This window comes from Cydia splendana, chromosome 26, assembly GCF_910591565.1.
Source record: "Cydia splendana chromosome 26, ilCydSple1.2, whole genome shotgun sequence".
Taxonomy (NCBI): Eukaryota; Metazoa; Arthropoda; class Insecta; order Lepidoptera; family Tortricidae; genus Cydia; species Cydia splendana.
The window spans coordinates 4,339,328-4,358,635 of NC_085985.1; the positions used below are offsets into that span (position 1 = coordinate 4,339,328).

Sequence of the window (19,308 nt, forward strand, 5' to 3'; positions counted from 1 at the left end):
TGCAGATATAATATGTAACTGTAATAAATAAATATATTGGAAGACTACTAAGTGATTAAATATATACGTTAATTTAAATAGAACATACCTTCACATATATGCCCTGTATTATACTTATGTTGCAAATAAAAGGTATTAATATGTACTGTGCCTCTTTTCTTTTATATAGCCAAAATATTACACTAGTCATTTTGCGTTCTAGACCGTCTGCGAATAACCCAATCTTTGGCACTGTCATAACCTCAAATTATAACTATGAAATTATGAATAATTCAAAAACCAAGGTTTCCCCCCTCCCCCCTAACACCCCCCCTCCTTCCCACCTTTCTATTAAGGCAACTTATTTTAAGATTTTTACCAAATTTCAATCAAAACGCTAAAATAAGCATGTTTTGTATGAAATTTTTTTCTCTAAAATCAAAAATGGCCGAGATATTTTAACCGAAAGTTGGGAAAAATCTAGGACTTAGTAAAAATTTCGATGGATGTTGTGTCATTATAACACCTATTTATTAATGTGTTATCGTAGATAATACGCTAAAATAAGCATGTAATGTAGGAAAAACTTTACTCTGAAATAAAAAATGACCGAGATATTTGACCCAACAATATAAAGTCCAACAACTCTGCTATTTTTTATTTTAGAGAAAAGTTTTTTCTACAAAACATGCTTATTTTAGCGTATTCTCTAGAATAACACAATAAAAAATAGGTGTTATAATGACACAACATCCATCGTAATTTTTACTAAGTCCTAGATTTTTCTCAACTTCCGGGTTGAATATCGCGGCCATTTTTGATTTTAGAGAAAAGTTTGTCAAGTAAAAGATGCTTATTTTAACGTATATTTACTCTACGATAACATCATGAAAAATGGGTGTCATAATAACATCACTCGGATGAAAAGTGCTGCACCCCCTTTTTTTTAATTTATTGAATAATAAATAATAAGCAAATTACAGTACGTTATAGGTTCTCGCGGGCTTGGTTTCCGCAACTCGACGTCATATTATTGCGCCTATTTTGCGTGGTGGGTTGGCGGCACTATTCTTGCCAACCCAACTCTACCAAGAAGCCTAGCAGACCCTTGACGTTGCCGACGACTTCTGGGAGAGACCCCGGTGAGCCGAGGTGTTGTGCCCGGTATTCTGCCACTCCTGGGCATTCGAGAATGACGTGGGTGGCTGTCTCCTCTGCCTCCATGCATGCTCTGCAGAGGGGGCTATCTGTAACACGTAGGGTTAATAGGTGCTTGTTAAATGAGGCGTGGCCAGTCATGGCCCCAGCTATAAGCCGAAGCTTTGGTTTCTTCAGCTGTCGCAGTCTCCGCGACAGATTGGGGTTGAGTGTCGGGAGGGCTTCCTTCGCCTGCCTGCAAGTGCCTAGGTTAGACCAGTATTGTTGGTGTTTTACCTTGGTGTTGTGTCGCAGCATGTTCCGGAGCCAGGCATATGGCAGAGGTACGATTGGCTCAGGTCCTGCCACCTCCAGTTCCGAGCCTCCTCTCGCCAAGATGTCGGCTGCATCGTTACCTCGTGAGTTGCTGTGTCCTTTGATCCACTGCAGAGTTACGCCATTGGTGGTACATACCTCTGACAGAGCTTTGTGACATTCGTAGATTAACCCTGAAGTGAAAGTATAACTTTGTAGAGCTTGTAGTACTGATCGACCACAGAACACCCGACTAGAAACCTAATATTGGCCATTTTGTTCGCGACGCAAATCACCAAACTGTGAGGCGCGGGAGGGGTGCTCCCGGCGTTGCGATTGGTCGTGGCTCGCTGACACGTGTAAGCGTAGGGATGGGACATGTTCATTACTTGCAGTGGTACTGGTACCAATGGTACCGTAATCTGTTGTGGTAAAATAATTGTTATCAATAAAGTCCACAGATTAATTACTTCAGAATATTCATACAATATAATCATTCATTAGGTACTTTAAAAATGTATCTAAAAATGTTACTTTGCATATTATTAATGAGCTAAGATTGTAAACATAAGAAAAACTGTAACGATTTCGATGAAATTTGCTATATGGGGGGTTTACGGAGGCGAGGCGTTTTAACTCTAGGAAAACGCGCATTTTAGATTTTTTATGTTTGCTGTGCAAAGCTCGGTCTCTCAGATATTCAGTTTTTATTAACGCTGTTTTCTACAGTAGTACCGTTGAGGCACCACGTCACTGACACAAAGGCAAAAGCCGCTATACACCAATGCATGCATGCTAATGAAAAATACTGTATTATTTTCCTAGTCTAATTCATACTAAACAACCATGCATAATCTATTGAAAGCATCTAAGTACCTACGTTTACGAATAAACCGACGCGACAATTTTGTATATGATCCCAGCACATCTGTAAAATTAGTTTGGTTACGGCAATAACATAAACAAATATAAAATAATATAAATGTGTAATAAATTTCACATTTCGTCGGAGTCCATTTCAGTTCATCATCAGGTCCATCTCGTGACCCAAGACCTTACTGCTCACCTAGAGGATTCTAATAAACCCACACAACATGTGTCTATCACAAACCAACACCGATTTCCCTCGCACTTCTTCAAAGTTCATCATCAGGTCCAGCTCGTGGCCCCCCACCTTACTGCTCACCTAGAGGATTCTAATAAACCCACACAACATGTGTCTATCACAAACCAACACCGATTTCCCTCGCACTTCTTCAAAGTTCATCATCAGGTCCATCTCGTGCCCCCCCACCGTACTGCTCACCTAGAGGATTCTAACAAACCCACACAACATGTGTCTATCACAAACCATCACCGAGTTCCCTTGCACTTCTTCAAAGTTCATCATCAGGTCCATCTCGTGACCTAACTGCTCACCTGGCTTCTTAAAAAAAATTACATCATTCATTTATTATTAATAAATCAATCATGAATTTCAAAAATACACTTTGGTGGCAAACGCAGCCTATGGAAACTATACTACTAACTAATGGCGCTTGCAACTAGGAGAATGTCACATGGGCGTTGCTCTGAAAACCTGCTAAAATATGATCATTTTCTTATTTTGATGCTACCTCAATAATGGTACTACTAACTAAAAACTAAACTACATGCTACATATACCCACTAAGATAAACTACCAACTACCTAATTAAAACTATAGATTTTACAGATCAATTTTATTTATTCTCAATTAAAAATGAAAGAGAATCACAATTATCTTTTACATTTCTTAAAATGGTACAATATGGTTCGAGCGAAAGCACGAATTTACCGCAATTGACAAAACCATCACCGTCACATCACTAGTTGTTGACGTGAAAGGGATAGGACATTGCATTTTCAAGTTGACGGAAAAGGACGGGCTACTTCACTGCCGCTCAGTACAACCATATTGACCAGTATAAAATGAACCCCGCGGACAAGAAATAATTTTCAACAAAATAGTGATTTTGACTTACCTGTGGAATGTTATTCCATCTGTTTTATAACTGGAAGTCTTAGATGACTTGCCACACCATTTCACACTGCAAAATCCCATGATTTGAATAAATTGCGATTTATTTTCGTAAACACGCGCACACTGTTAACAGGTCGTGAATTTGGACGCAACTGATCGGAGCGGCGCGCGTGAAATATTTTATAAGCGCTATTGCTCGCACGAGTGGAGGCCGCGAGTCGTCCTATAAGCTATGTCTATTGATCGACTATCAGAGAGTATGCGGATGGGGTAGTCCATTACTTCCCTTGAGATGATTGTGTGTGCTGCCATTATGATGCCCATACATTCCGCCTGGAAGACTGTGTTATGGGCACCAAGTGGAGTCGAGATGTGTATGTTTACGTCCTCTGTGAAAACCCCAGCGCCAGTGCCTGACCTTGTCTTTGATCCGTCCGTGAAGATTCTCAGCTCTCTTGGGTTGAGTCCTTCATGGGGTTCTTCGTGTAATTGTATTTTGTATTTCTTGTCGAAGACGAACTGCTTGGTTATCCTGTCAGTCACCGCTTCTATGAGCGGTTCCTTACCTATGGCCTCGTAGAGGATTTCGGTGTGTGGCACCCTAGGCGGTCTCCAGAGATTAGATTTTTTGAGACGTACCGCCGCAGCTAGCGCTTCCTGTTGTATTAAAGAGGTGCAGCGGCGGCAGGCCCAGTAAGGCTTCCAGGGCCGCGGTTGCAATACAGTACGTTATTATTATTACAAGACCCATCGTGGGCAAAACCTTGAGAAGGTTTGTGTGCCGATGGGGAGTTTGAGAAAATAACATGATAATATACATATCTATCTTATAATAATTAAAATTCTTAATATATGTAACTAAAGTCGTTACATACAAGTGCATCTTAATATATATTTTTTATTTTTCCCGTTTACATATTTTAATCTAGTAGCTTTAGGCAATATATATATGTATACAACTATACATCTAGTGCCATAAATGTCACTTTGCTTTAGTCCAACCCAGAAAACATTGAAAATAAAGAGAACACCAATTTCTGTCCACATAAGCTTACCATTACCATATTATAATAACCAAGTTGCTACGAAGCCTAGAAAGTGCTAAAGTATACACTCTTAATTTTTACTTGCCTTTCAGAAAAGAAAATCGAATAGTATATCCACCCCAGATGAATGTCCCATGAAGAAGAGAAAATACGAAGACAGACCGACCTTATCTATACATCAAGGCTGGTTCTTAGAAAATGTGAGAAAGTCTGTCTCTAAATCTTGAAGTTGACCGACTAGAATTTAATTGCTTTCTTTAAAAAAAATGTACTCAAATATAAACTGAAATAAGAATAAAAAGAAAAGAAAAAGTAAACAACAAAACAAACAAAATCAAAGTAAACATGTAGCGATGCTACATAATTTCCTATAGCAAACATATACTTTCTCATACAACATAACCTGTACAACATTAGTGTCGCATTTTCGACAGAATAACATACACCAGAGTATGACACTTATGTAAAACTGTAGTATACCTTCTTAGTTGTAGGTTGATCAAAGTATCCTGCCTCCTCGCTAACTAGTTTCGAAGAAACAAGTCCAAAGAGCACGCCACTTTGCCGAAACTTGTCATCCAATTTGCATGAAAAGTGCTGCACAGAACTAGACTTTATGCACACGAAAATGATCCTTGCAATTAACTGTAACTGTTTATATCGATCACATCCTAATTTAATTAGTATTTTAGAATCATCTTCGGAATCCTTATGAAATATAAATCGCGACTTTGACGGTTATCTGAAGTCGGAATCTTTGACAGATGAGCTGTCAGAAAATAAATCACGCGTTTAGTTACCGCATCGGAAGGAAGATATTCTGAATGAAACAATGTAGAAAACAGTAATAAAAGATGTAATTATTCATAATTATTATTAACCACTTAAAATACTACAAGTATTAATGAACAGTAATATTTTTCGAGAATCATTTGATTTGGAAAAGATTTAAGTTGGTTTGACGTTTAACGTGTTGATATGGATCGAAACGAAATTCAGCGGTACTTGACCTTTGGGTGAGAGAACTGTCACTTACACTTGGAATGGGGATACGCTAGCATGTAGACGGCTCCTGGTTAAAGATTGAAAGGAATTGCCTCGTCTCCTTCCGCCGCCTGGTCCGGCTGGTGGGAGACATTTGTAAAGTGCGTATATCGCTGTGCGTGAATTGTGCGCGTAATTTACCTAGTGCGTCCCGTGTCGCCGATGGACATGAGCACGGTTGGTGGTCGTGTCTCCTGGCGCGTCGTTGCGCGCCCCCGATTCTGCTGAGCGTCATGTTGCCGCTGCTTCCACGCCGTAGGACGCGGCCCTGATCTGCAGGCCGTGTGTCGGATGGCTATGCTGCCGTCCGACGACTCCAAGGTGTCTTCGCGCGGGTCCTTCCCGTGAAACTCCGAGTACCGCGGGTTGTTCTCGCCTTAGCTTGTCACAGCAGCTGGGGCTCGATGAACGCATGCCGCCGGCCTACAATGTTCTACCTGCTACGCTAAGTTCCAGGATGAAAGCTACACCCGGTATCCGTGAGTGCACTAGACTTTCGTTTTAGGTTTTGGCCAAAACCCCGCGTCTCGTCCGTCTCGCGATCGTAGGATAAGAATTGCCATAGTGTCGGCCCACAGCCGCTGACGGCTTGTACAAATAAATTGTATTTTTGACAGCGCCCGCCCCGAAGCGGAGTGCCTTGTACTTACCTAGTATGGATTATTAAATCGCATGTCATATATTTGGTTTTGTCTTTTCAGTATCCTACCAAGTCCCCATTAACCAGGTTAGGATAACAAGAGGACCCTTGTACTCCAATAGTCCAATGTTTTACGGCGGATCTTATCCAAGGCATTTTTCCAGTAATTATTAAAAACATTTAAAATTATTATTTTCCCACATACATTCCACTTTACTTTAAATCATATTTTTTATACACTACAATGTCAAGTAGCCAACAATGCAAATCTTATTTTTATTTACTACAAACAGTAAGAAGTGCATATACTTGGAAAAATTCGACCTATGCCGCTGTGGCCCGGTGGCCGAATGGCACAGGCACCTGCCGCGATAGCAGAGGACGCTGGTTCGATTCCAGCCTGGGCACAGAATAAAAAATAATAGTACTAGGTACAGAAGACTCACTCTCTAACAAAACGCGTCTGTTGTGGTCTGGACAGGTATGGCCGCTAGGTGGCGACAGCGCCACGCGCGGCTTATGGCTAGCCACCAAAATTGGTGTGGAACGGATGTACTTTTAGCTACCTGTTGCAAAGCGACGAAATCGCGGAGTGAGCCACGCCTGACAGGGGTTGTACTTAGTGCACTGTGTTGCACTGACGAATAAGGATTTTTTTTTGCATCTTTGTATTTTTTTTGCAAATAACGATTGGCGGTTTTGGCGGTCGAAGCGAAGCAAGCTTTTGATTTTTGAGTAATTTTTATATACTGAATTATGTTTGTAGATATAGTCTGTCAAGTAATTTCCGTCAGAACAAAAGAGCGGCAAATTTAAAACATGTAGGCGTGAAGGATTATCGACTCATAGGAAATTTGAATTTCGTGCCTTTTTATCAGTGATCTTTTTGGTTGCCACCAGGAGTAAATAATGTTTTTTTTTAAGTGAAAACTTCTTTAGCGGCGCTGTGCACTTTTTGTGATGGGGAAAAAATGTTAAACTCGCGACAGGTCACGTGACCGTAAGATTCGTAAGACGTAAGACGGACACGTGACCTGATCGCAAAACTGTTACAATGTCATTGAGTTTTCATTTCTGCCGGCACTCCCGGAGTGCAACCCGTTGTTTTTTCTTATGAAATGTTTTTAGTAGGTAATTGTATTTCAAAAATATTAAGATACTTAGCGTTTTTGTGAAAAATTCAATCCATATTGCGGGCTTACTCCCGTATCCATACAAAAAAAATCTACTAGATCCCGCGGCGTTGCAACCAAATCCCCGATCACTGCTTTATATACTGACAAAGTTGTTTGACCGGCTATAATAGTTATAATACCTACAGTAAAATGGGATGAGTAGGTGCAAAACTGACATTCAAACCTCGATAACATTTTATTTTTACATATGCAAACTAAATGGTGTATAATTGTAATAAGTGTTCCGGACGTTTGTATTTTAGTTTTTATTTTATTTTGGGTAGTTCCATTTCATAACTTTGACGATAAACAGGAAATCCCACCTCATCCCGTGGTCCCTCGTATTTGGGGTGAGTTGGGTTTTCATACAAAGGTGATTTTGGAAGATTGTTGGATCGATTTTTTTTTATTATGAGTATTACTATAGCTCCATTTTAAATTGGAATACATTATTTTTGTAGCAGTAGCCTTAAAATCCCATCTCACTCCCCTTTGTGACTAGTCGTATGCCTATTGCCTAGTATTAACCACCTTTTTCATTGAAACACAGAAAATAAAAGGAAATACCTTGTAAAACTAAAGACCTCTTCAGTCGCATATTTCATTAATGATTCCATCGAATATTCTAACAATTGAAACTTGAAGCAATTCCATGGTAATCCATAATACTTATCACGTGTCTTTCTTTTTTTTTATTCTCTATTTTAACTTAGAAATAAACAAAATAAACCCTCAGGAAATAATCAACAACAAATTGGTATTGACGTTGACAATAAAACTGATGAAGACAGCTCAACGTTCCGTTACGCTGATGCTCTAGTACAATTTCGAAACATACAATCTAAAATTTCATAAGATAAATAAAAATATTAAAATAATTAATTCTCTAAATTCTGGATGTCTTAAATAATATATTAGATACTAATAAACATAAAAAACTTCAATACAGGAACGTTTTTCAGAGGTAAACTAAAAATATCTCAAAGTAAAATAATGCTTACAAATTCGTACGCGATGAGTTTTCGAACGTTCCCTTTTATCGTAATTTAGTCTACTCCAACTGACTACTCGACTACTGCCTATGAATGTGTGCGTAGATGTCATTAAAAATAGCTCCGTCTTTCTCTAAACTGCGTGAGTAAAAAGGACATGATTTATACTCTGAAGTAAGCAATAATGAACGTTAATATTTAGGACATATGGTTCAGTAAACAACCTGTAACTTATGATCTTTCTTCTTGAATCGAACCTTGTTACACGCCACGAGGTTAATGACATCTTCCTCAGTTCTGGTATCCTGGTACTTTTGGTAAACGTTTGTCTCAATAAGACACCAGTTGTCGGTTACCCGCCCGAGGCAAACGACCTCTTCTGCAATTCTGGCATCCTGGTACTTTTGGAATAGTGTTTATGCCATTATGTCGCCGTTATGTCGCCGTTATGTCGCCGTTATGTCGCTATTATGTCGCCGTTATGTCGCTATTATGTCGCCGTTATGTCGCCAATATGTCGCCAATATGTCACCGTTATGTCGCCATTATGTCGCCAGTATGTCGCTGTTATGTCGCCGTTATGTCGCCATTCAGTAGCCGTTCAGTCGCCATTCAGTCGCCGTTATGTCGCCATTCAGTCGCCATTCAGTCGCCGTTATGTCGCCATTCAGTCGCCACTCAGTCGCCATTCAGTCGCCATTCAGTCGCCACTCAGTCGCCGTTATGTCGCCATTCAGTCGCCACTCAGTCGCCATTCAGTCGCCATTCAGTCGCCACTCAGTCGCCGTTATGTCGCCATTCAGTCGCCACTCAGTCGCCATTCAGTCGCCATTCAGTCGCCACTCAGTCGCCGCTCAGTCGCCATTCAGTCGCCGCTCAGTCGCCATTCAGTCGCCATTCAGTCGCCACTCAGTCGCCAGTATCTTTGTTTTGATTCAGTCGCCATTCAGTCGCCGTTCAGTCGCCGTTCAGTCGCCATTCAGTCGCCGTTATGTCGCCATTCAGTCGCCACTCAGTCGCCATTCAGTCGCCATTCAGTCGCCACTCAGTCGCCGCTCAGTCGCCATTCAGTCGCCGCTCAGTCGCCATTCAGTCGCCATTCAGTCGCCACTCAGTCGCCAGTATCTTTGTTTTGATTCAGTCGCCACTCAGTCGCCATTCAGTCGCCGTTATGTCGCCATTCAGTCGCCGTTCAGTCGCCATTCAGTCGCCGTTATGTCGCCATTCAGTCGCCGTTCAGTCGCCATTCAGTCGCCATTCAGTCGCCGCTCAGTCGCCATTCAGTCGCCACTCAGTCGCCAGTATCTTTGTTTTGATTCAGTCGCCTCTCAGTCGCCATTCAGTCGCCGTTATGTCGCCATTCAGTCGCCGTTCAGTCGCCATTCAGTCGCCGTTATGTCGCCATTCAGTCGCCACTCAGTCGCCATTCAGTCGCCATTCAGTCGCCACTCAGTCGCCATTCAGTCGCCATTCAGTCGCTATTCAGTCGCCATTCAGTCGCCACTCAGTCGCCATTCAGTCGCCACTCAGTCGCCACTCAGTCGCCACTCAGTCGCCGCTCAGTCGCCGCTCAGTCGCCGCTCAGTCGCCGTTATGTCGCCATTCAGTCGCCATAGTAAAAGGTATAAAAGGCCGGTGCGGAGCGTTGGGAGGGGCATTCATTCTTCGACCGGGCTAGCAGTGACTCTGGTTTTCGGGTGTAACGTAGTGCGGGGAAGTGAAGTTTCTCCGCGACTTTTTCTGTTTGCTTTTACTTGGAATTATCCTGGTGAATTTAAACTTAGAATTTGTGTCTGTGCTTGGTTTTGCGGGGATTTTAATCGTCGTAACGCTAAGTTTAGACTGTTGTGGAGATTCTTTACTGCCATGTGTGGGTTTTTAGTTATTGTGAAGTTTTCTCTACGCTGTGTGTTCTAAGTGCCGTCATGTTATGCAGGGACAATGTCAATGCATAGCCGGGGCTGGGAATAGTGTCTGTGTTTGGTTTTGCGGGAAGAAATTCTCGTAACGTTAAATATAGATGACAGTGTTTAAGGGAATTTCACTTTTCTGTTGAGTTAGTTTAATTTAGTGATAACTTAGTTATTTTAGTGTTTTTCTATGGGGTATTTTTGCTATTTTAAAAGCCAGATCATTGTTTGGACTGACAGTTTGTCCAGCTAACCATTCACTCCGCCTAACGGTGCCAAAGGATTGGATGGTTAGGAGTCTATTGCTCCAAGTTTGAGAGGACTTGGCGTCTCTTTTATATCAACATAAGAGACGAATTATCTCACTAGTCTCAAGGCCCAGCTGTTTAGATGGATGTGGGGACGTCACGTGCGCGTCATCCGGAGTAATCTGGGCCCACTGAAGTCGACAGTAATTGAGACTAGGTCTCCTATTAAATTTATTTATATATTTCGGTGCTCCGGTTCATGCTAGTGCTGGTTGCAGGGACAGACTTCTGTCGTGACTGATATTACACTTAGTCTTTGTTGTGGCAGAGTTTCCCTCGTGATTAGTGCGTGTGTGTGCTAGGGTACTGATCCATTTATATACACGGAATAGGGCGACTTATTCTTATCCACCATGCCCGCGGGCGATAAGGAGGGAGTCAAATACACTGGCCTGTAGGTTGCCTTATCGGTTTCGCCTGCCGAACTTTACAGCTTCTCGTAGGGACCACACATGCGTATATTACAAGGCATTAGGTCGATGGTAAGAACGAATTATGCTTTGAATATACTAGATTAGGGACAAAGGGTAGGATTAGGGTAGAATCACACACTTGTTTGTTGTCTATTAACGTTATTTTTAGTTAGGGTCTATAAATTTGAAATGGTTGATATATATTTATCTTTAAGGGTTTTAAAATATAGTTTCTTAATCCTAAAATATGTGTGTTTAAAAGGTAAAGAGTTTAACTGCCCAAATCTTTCTAACTTCTAATTTATATGGGGAAAGAATCAATACTTCTATAAAATTTTATTACTACTTTTCATTTCTGGTTGTCTGGTGTAGGAACGAGGTACTGAGTAATAAAATCAGGTATTACAATATAAACTCTTAATTATCAATCTGGATTTAGGAACGCAGACTATTCTAGGATTGAAGAACGGTTTGCTTTAGGGAACCTTTGTCAGGCAAGAGCAGTACAAAGCATACATTGAGTGAATACTCAATTTCGGCTTCGATTAAATATAATAGTTAACAAATAAACTCGGTGCTTCGTTTATACATCTAGAAAACTAGGAATTCTGTCTAGATTATCAGCTCTGGGGAATGGGACTAAGGGATTAGCATCCCTAGCTTTTGAACATAAAAAAGATAAGTAATTATGATGATTGATGGATACTTTGACACTTCTTTTCATCATCATCTAGGTGCGTTTAGGTTACGAAGTGTTGGTCATAGCCCGTCTGGCTAAACTGGTAGGGTAGGTGTTCCGATTGATACTTGCAAATCGGACTAAGAGCTTCCAGACCTGCATCGGGCATACGGAGCAGCACGTGTGAATAAATCACACATCGTTTAGAAGATGATAGTTAACTATAAATATCCTTGAAATGCTAGGGTGTAAAAGAGCTTATCTCAGGAGTGCTGCTTCTATGTTATCCCGGGAGCTTAATAGGTGTGGCAGGATTTTACCAACAACATTTTTATATATTTTATATCATCATATATGCTGCAATACTTAAATACATTATAGTAAATTTTACACCATCATTTACGTTGCACTAATAAATTCTGAATAATTTTCTATTTCTCTGAATAATTTTCTTTAGGTTATTTCTTACTTCCATAAATAATTATATTTATTACCATAAATATCTGTTCTCAAAATCTAGGTAATAATAAATAAAGTCAGAGTCCAAAATTTAGCTGATACTCATTAAAGAATTTGAGGTTACCGCGGTTCACTTCGAGGGGTCCTAACTACTAGCTAGACGATCACATGGCCATATTTTAAGGGTAAATCGAAAGGGGGTGTTTATATTATGTTATATTAAGGTAGGTTAGGTAGATAAATAAGGGGGGAGTTACATTTTGGTGAAACCGTGACGCAGGATGTAGTTTACCTGGGTTACGTTTCTTCAAGGTATATGTATGTAGAAGTAGCCTTCCAGGCTACATTTTGCTGGCGTGAAATGGAATGGGTACACTTGATTTTGGACTCTGTTTTTATTATGGTTTAAATAAGAGTCATGAAGCATTAATTTTATTATTCAATAGTTATTATGTACACGTAGAAAGGTCTTAAATAAAAGTCATGAAACATTAAGTTTATTGTTCAATAATTACTATATGTACACGTTGGAAAAAAAAAACTATTACTATTCTATTGTAGTAAGGGTTACTATCCGCAGGCGAAAAAACGTAATTATCTCAATCGGTTTATTTATTACAACACTAACTATGTACAATTACTCATAACTTGTGCGTGGCTGCTATGACCTCAGCAGGGGTATGCACTTGTGCAGCCAACCAAGCATTAATCTTCTCCTAACATTTAAAAACTATCGGTAATTTGCATCTCGGATATCAAGATTCTACGTTGACACGTCGTTGGCGCGTTCTATCTCGGAGGTGGCGCCATCTCTTGACGAGTTTGGTACTACATTTTTACTCGTTCTCGGCTCGCCGTAATTAGGGATTTCCTTTTCACATTTCTGAGTTACGATGTGTGTCTTCACAAATATCTACTTTAGATCCATGTTCTTGCGTCTTTGATATCTGAAAAATAAAGTAACAAAATTGCAAAATTAAAGCCATGTAGTATAACATTAGCACTTATTAACACTTATTTTAAGCGCAAACAGTCAGACTTATTTCTAGTGCGCCATAGATTCATTAAGAAATTAGCTTCATTGCAGGTACCAATAATAATAATAATGAAATAAATATTTTAGGGACTATCTTTCACATATCAACTTTGCCATTACTTGGAAACGCATATTCGTGGTAGACGCGCCTTTGCCAGGCAGCATTTGTAGACAGGGGTACTTTAGTTTGGGTTAGGAGGCTGTTACCATAGTCTAGAGATAAGATTAGTTTACCTAAGTTAGCCTACGATGTGGTCAGATAAGATATCTAGTTGTGTAAGAACATGTACTTTAGTCGATAAATCATGGGGGCGTGAAATTGTTCATTTCACGTAGGCTTACTTGTAATATTACAGAACAGGGGGTGTATTACTAAGATATACTTTGGTTGTAAAACTATGGGGGCGTGTAATTGTTCATTTACACGCAGGAATACTAAGGCATAGGGGGCGTATTTCACTACTTTCTTATGCTCCCGTCTTAAAAGTCGGCAACGCACTTACAACCACTCTGGTTTTGTGAGGGAACGGTAATCATTCACCACTGGGTAATTTGTCTGAGTAGTTTGCCTTCTATATCATAAAAAAATAAATAGCTAGGTACTCATATCATATATGATAACATCGGAGTTCCATCTTTGTTACATGGCTTGTTTACTGATAAGCCATCACTATAATAAGCTAGTTAAGTTACAGACTGGATAATGAAACATCATGCATCATCTGACGGTCCTGGATAGGCCTGTCGATCATAGAGTAAGAGTAAGAAACAGATATTACAGATAATTCTGTTAGGTTTTATTTGCTTCACGTGTGGGTCCGAATGACAACCACACATGCTAGTAATAAGCTTAAATTTCATTAATGTACGAAAACATCATACATTTGCTACCGTAGGATAAGAAAAATGAGCATATATGTATGCATGAGCTTGGATTTGAATAGGAAATCGTATGTTAAGACTATTTTTAGACCAATTTATAGATATTTAGGTTAAGAAAAGAGTAATAGTACATGCTGCAATCACTATTGGAGCATAAGTAGAACATACACATTTGTATGAAAGTTTATCTACATATTTTTCAGTACGGAACCCTAAGAGTCACAACATTTATCGAGAACAGCGCTGAGATATGTATAGTTTACTGGTTATAGTTATTACTATTATCTATAAGAGCTCCTGCGAGCTGCCTTGTGTACCTTATTGTCATTATTTAAGCCGCTCAAATAATTTCATGAAAATCAATTGAGAAATGCAACGCGCCAATTAGCCGGACGAACAGCGTGCATACAAAGACATATTAGTAGTATGAAGGTAGCCTGTTAACTTATGATTACAGTACAGTTCTGCTGACGGTACTTTTCAATCGTATTCTGATTGCTATTAAGTAATAATATACAATAATTGGTTAAGCTAACACGCTAGTACCTAACATTTCTTTCTTGTATCCATTGAAGACTAGAGCGACCTTAGCAGCAAATTCTTGAGATACGGCCATCAAACAGGAGTGTTGAAGTATTGAAGTCAGAGGTTCTTGGTAGCCTGGAATAAATTAGGCAAGTATTAGGAAACCTTAGAGAAAAGAGTTGAATAAGTACAATAATAGTAGTAAAATATCAACAGTCATTCATTAGAGGGGGCGCATCATTATTTTATTGTCAAATACACTCATAGGAAATATTAGGTTTCACAAAAGTAGACTAGACAGTACTTAAATTCTTCAAAATCCAAAAAAGTTTGAGAATCTTTGCCTTACAGGGCACATTTCCATAAAGTGAGGTCACAAATAAGCTAGATTAAGTTACTTAGTCAACAAAATCATAATAGGATGTAAGGTTAATGGCAGTTTTCATATCTCCGATCTTTCATCCGGAACCTCTTCGGTCATTATTTTGAAATATTAGAGTCAGACATAAGTTAAGAGTTTTATAGCTTATGATAAGTTTAGTATTTATATAATGAAATAAAATACCTGTCATGACTGGAGACAGTCTATAGATGTACATTGATGGCAGGCATATTGTTACTGCGGAGCAATGCCATTTCTCCGGGAACTCTGAAATTGATAAAGTATAAAAGTTAGCTAAAGTAGGGTATATTTAAGAAAACCTATTTATAAGTCTCATTAAAAGTGATTATTATTTACCACAAGTAGGGTCTTTACAGTCGAGATAATAAAAAAATTTTTTTTTATTATTTATGAGAGCAATGAAAATTTTTAGAAGTTTGTTTTTCTAGGTACATATGTATATATATATTACAGTAGTTTTCTAGTAGCATGAGTGTTATACTTACTAGGGGACTGTGGAAAGACTCGAAAGAACCCATGAGGGCATTAATGGAAATTTGTTCCGCTCACTGACGACTAGGTATTGGGTTTCGGTTGCTGAAAAATAACAGTATATATTGTAAGATTTATTGCAAAAAGAGGAATATTTATGACAGATCTAGGGTTAGGCCCACATATTGTATTAAATTTACCGGAAGACTGCGGGATCCTTTTGTAAAGAAAATACATATTTATTAACAAATTTTCAGTACCACGCAAGAAATCCTGTTTATTTTTAGCTGACATTATCATATAATTATGATTTTTATAATATGTTGCACTTCCAAATTTAGGAAGCTAGTATTTCCGAAAGAAATTGACCCGGGTCATCTTTTTAGAGCGACAACATTTTTCAAATTCCAAAAGCAGTATGGTCAAACCAGTGAGTAAATGTCTAATAGTAGAAATATCATACTTACGTTTCACAGTTGTTTTGATTCATCGAAAATAACAAGGGAGTCTTCACAACAAAATTTCAACTTCTTTTCTTTCGATAACGATATATGTATACCGGGGTTCATTCTAATAAAGTTGTCAGCTTGCTGAAAAATCAAATATACTTTGTAAATCTTATTGCAGCAGAAAACAAACATGTAGTGAAGAACAGATATTACATTAGACAGACAGCATAAAATCAAAAATCAACATGTCATTCCTTTAATACTGATTTTTACTTTGATCACTTTCAAGTTTTGCAGAAAAAATGTGTTTTGTTGCTGAACAAAGAATAAAAATAAGGCAACTCACATAAAAACATTACAAGCGTAATGATATGAAATTAGGGAAACCTTAATGTTTGTCTGTATTCGATAAGACCAAATAGAAAGCAGATTTATTGATAGATAGGTCAATTTGTGATCAATTACTTTTCACTAATTGATATTCTAATAAGCGAAACAGTTTTTAAATAGGAGCAACTTGTTTAATGAAGGAAAAAGAATAAAATCTTACCTTGCTCAAAGCAACAGTTTCCACATTTAAGTCCATTCCATTCGCACTATCGACAGCTAGACTCATTACACATCCTTTGTACTAGATAGTTCAAACACTAGGTCATAGTTATGGGCACTAGGTTCACAGAAAAATAGAAGACGCAAGCTGGGAAAAGGTCAGCCATGCGGCGACGAAACAGAACTTTCACTTCATTCGTTTTATAGTAAATTCTTCAAGGGGCTATATTTTGGAAACCATTAGGGCATTCTTGGAGGCAATCCTTACTCGCTACATCGGGTAAAGCTTGCGTCGTGGTATTTTACTGTAGGAAATCATTGTGAAACAAAGGCAATAGCTTGTATTCAAAATGGCGTTTTAATTTTGTTCTGAGCATGTTTTGAGCGATTGTCAGATGTTTAGGTATTTGATCAAAATGTCACCGGAAACTGAAGTAATTTTAATCATTAACATCACGATTAGTTTACTTGTATTAAGGATAAATTAATTACGTTTCAAAAAATAAGCATAATCTGAAATGACAGCAGTTATAATTTGCCAAAGACAAAATTTCGTTTCACTCATGTTTCACTGTTGAACGTTTATAATTCAGTCTCGAATAGTTATTCTAAACCACTTAGTTATTCACGCCATCTATCGGAATTGTTACTTAAGAAGTCGTACTAAGAACCCGACCAAATTGAGTGGGTTGTGCTTGGTATGTTGCCGGGAGTATTAGAATGTGTTTTTGATTTTGTCGCATTGCATGGACGCACGCGCACCCGTTTACACTCTCGTTCCGTGTCTCGTTTCGCGGCTCGTCTCGCCGCTTGTCTTGTACGCGATTGTAAATTGGTTATTAGTATATTGTCTATGCGTAAAAACTTGTTCACACGAACGATTTCGTTTAGTATTGATAATAATTGCAAAAATCAATAGATAGCGATGGTAATGGTAGCCCCTCGGAAGATAATGGATGACAGTCGTAATGGTGTTGCTACTCACAAAAACATTTATTGAAGAGTTATAGTTAAATTTATTCGCATTTCTATAGGATCCTATTCTAATCGTAAAATGAGACTGTAGATGGTTTAATAATGGAAATCCTTATGTGAGATAAATGAAAATCATTGTGAGGTTTAGTTTAAGTGCATATCAACAAACCGGAGCCATGTTGTCTGGTCAAAAGGTGTTAAAATAAAATATTGCGTTTTCGTAAACGAAACAACTTTGGTTTGGACGGAAATATTTATGTTATTAAGAAGTGATAAAATAGAATGGACAGTGTTTAGAGCGAAAATAAATATAGATACTAACCCGGAAAAGGTCCATAATTGAGTGCAAATGTGTATTTGAGCGAGAAATGGTTAGTTTTACGTGCATTTTGTGGACGCAAGTAACGAGTGCATTTTGAAAACAAATAACAAAAATCATGTAGTTTTCTGTAGTAAATCTATATTGAATTAGTAGAATAGTGTAGTGGGTGAAATTAGTGACGTGATAAAGTGGTGAAAATAGTATTCATCTGCAAGAAACGTGCGTTCAACAAATAAACACGTGAGTAGAAATTTTGGCAAGCCTAGAACAATTGTAGGATATATTAGTATATAAAACGCATTATAGCTTGTTTACATTATATGAAATAATACTAAATTGACGTTCAGATCTTTCAAGCGTTTCAATATGAATATAATCACATGCTTTCTTGGTTTTTCTAAATGGAATTCGGTTAGTAACACGTTTTCAATGGATTCCATAATAATGTGTTCGTAGGTATATACATAGGTATTTGCATTATATGACATGGTTTTCATGTGATAAATAAAATTCTTTGTTAGTAATTTAGTGCGAAAAACACTTGAAAAATAAAACAAAACAATAAAACACTTTGTTATAAAAGCCATTGTTAAATTTGTCGTCACTTGTAACCCTCCCGTGGTCTAGTGGCTCTCAAGGTGGACAAATGTATGAAGAATATTTGAAGAAGGACTGGGTTCGAATCCTGGCGCGTAAATATATATATATATTTTTTGTTGTTTAGTTTTTTTTATATAATTGGTTTTAAGTTTATTAAATTGGTTTGCAAGGTTATTAATATATTTAGGATCCCTTTAGAACTTTATTTTATTTTATTTATTTTAGTCCTGTGGTCTGTTTGTTTACAAAATTCTTAAAAACTATGCATAAATAAAATTTATTTTGGATATGTATCTACGAGTAGCGTTATAAAATAAACTGGAGTTATGAATAAACTTATGTTCAGTAGGCTATTTTTTTTTAATTATTTACACAAATGAATTGTTGCACAATGTTTAGATAAATACTTACCTAATTACTCTTTATATCAAAGATGGATTCATTACCTACCTAACCCTTCCAATGCAGTTGTATTTGTATTAGGAGCACCTGGGTACTTAGTTCTTAAAATACCTAGATGTTCACTCACGTATTTTTAATCACTGGCGCGGATGTTTTAGGGTGCATAGGCCTCCATTTTTAAGCACTAACACTAACAGTGCATAAACGAGTTAGTACATCTCACAATAGTAATTTGAATAACATGGCTAATAATATTATGATTTGGATTTTTTTTATAGGTACGTTAAGTCAAACGGTGTGTGTTTTATAATGTAAATAGGCGGGTAAAAATGCATTAAAACGGATAATAATTTTATAAAAATTTAAAAAATTATTTAAATATGTTTTGCAGCATTTATGTTACTATACTTTATGATTCGTCGCTACTATAATTTTTGATTTATCATCATCATCATTCATAGAAATCATCATTATAAATGTCTTATAAAATTTATTTTTATTTATTTGTGAGCATGTTTGCATTATTTTGGCTGGCCAATGGGCTAATTATATAAAAACAACGTACAAGTAGAGTCTTTCATTATGGTTTTAAATG

At 38.0% G+C, this 19,308-nt stretch overlaps 1 long non-coding RNA gene across 1 annotated transcript in view; it reads left to right on the forward strand.

Moving 5' to 3' along the window:
- Positions 1-962: 962 nt before the first annotated feature.
- LOC134803480 (uncharacterized) overlaps positions 963-19,308 on the forward strand; it is a 32,978-nt gene continuing 14,632 nt past the window's right edge. The window contains exons 1-2 of the long non-coding RNA XR_010145990.1: positions 963-1,535; positions 4,572-4,679. This is a non-coding gene — a long non-coding RNA (uncharacterized LOC134803480). The remainder of the gene's footprint in view (positions 1,536-4,571; positions 4,680-19,308) is intronic.